This window comes from Capsella rubella, unplaced genomic scaffold (genome assembly GCF_000375325.1).
Source record: "Capsella rubella cultivar Monte Gargano unplaced genomic scaffold, Caprub1_0 scaffold_8, whole genome shotgun sequence".
NCBI lineage: Eukaryota > Viridiplantae > Streptophyta > Magnoliopsida > Brassicales > Brassicaceae > Capsella > Capsella rubella.
In genome coordinates, this window is record NW_006238916.1 from 10,793,250 (window position 1) to 10,794,753 (window position 1,504).

The 1,504-nt window shown below is 41.6% G+C and overlaps 1 protein-coding gene across 1 annotated transcript in view; it reads right to left on the reverse strand.

The window, feature by feature from the left end:
* LOC17877286 (histone deacetylase 5) overlaps positions 1 to 1,504 on the reverse strand; it is a 21,158-nt gene that overhangs the window by 3,177 nt on the left and 16,477 nt on the right. The window lies entirely within an intron of this gene.

The following is a 1,504-nucleotide window of genomic DNA, read 5'->3' on the forward strand; positions in this document are numbered from 1 at the left end:
TGCTTTGCTACTGCCAAGAACCACACATCTGCAAAAGGAAAGACCAAAAATTGTGATGATAGTTGGGATTGGATACACACCCGAAAGCCTAAATTCCAACTTCTTAACTAATGGGGTGCCAGATTTACTCTAATGAACAGTCTTGTGAGTGAAAATTAAACGGAAATGAAAAACATCGATTCAAGAAAGGATTATAAACATTCTGCCCATAGGACATGGGAACCCGAGACGGAAAATAACCAACATTATTGAGCTATGAAACACCTAATATATAGAATAAAATTCAGCAGCATACGAACCATTTGACAATTTCAAATTGAGATAGTTAATGGTCTATTAACAAACAATAATAACAGATTAGGATCCGTTTGTGAGCTAAGAGAATCAGAAATTACCCAATTTGACTAAGTTTGAGCATTTTTCTAGGGCTTTATTATCAAACAAACAACAGAGCAGGCACGAGAAGAGGGGAAAAGGATGAACCTTTGGGAAACTCCGGCAAGCTGAAGCTTCTCCCAGATAACTCTGATGCGATCGGGACACTCTGGGTGATCTTCACCGTCAGGTGTGTCGTGTTTGCACATTGTCTCGTCGTAAATAAGACCCACCTTTCGCTCAACTATACCGTCACAATCTCGGCAGTTTATGCCGGAAGATTCTCCGGCCATGGCCATATCCGAGAGATGTGACAGTCTTATCGTTCGACGATCAGGGAGAAGAAGGTGAATGGTCAAAATCTTTTGCTTTCACTCTGAAAGCTTCAAACTTCAAACTCAAATTAACTAATCCAAAAAAACTCATATTTGCAGAAAAGTATTTTATTTTGGGAAAAATGTCTTTAAAATCATCAACTTTCAAATTGTGGCCATTATAATCATCAACTTCTTCTCTGGCCATTTAAAGCATATATGTCATGTTGACTTTGTTGTAAATCATAAACTGCTGTTGACCGAGCCAAAACCAACACGTCGTCAAATCCTTTAACAGACCAGTTAACCGACGTTTAGCCGACGTTAATCGATTTCTGTTAGTCAAAACGACATCGTTTTTCACTTAAACGAAACTAATCAATTGTGGCTACAACGACGTCGTTTGAGGCAAATGAAAATCAAAATCAGATTTTCCCCAAATCGACAACCCAAATCCCTAATTTTCTAAGTTCTTCTTCTCTCTTCCCCTTTGATGCGTAATAGAACCTAATCATCGTTAATCGGAGATGGTTATGACTGGAGATGGATCTGAAGCGCCACCACAAGGCGAATCCGGGATGCTTGCGACTGGAGATGAAGCTGAAGCGCCACCACGAGGCGAGTCAGAGATGCTAGCGACGGGAGATGAAGCTGAAGCGCCACCACGAGGCGAATCAGAGATGCTTGCGACTGGAGATGGAGCTGAAGCGCCACCACGAGGCGAATCAGAGAGTGTTTTTGTGGCTGATGGAGTTCAAGGTTCACCACGAGGCCAATCACAGAGTGCTCCAATGGACAGCGAATCTCATTCAATT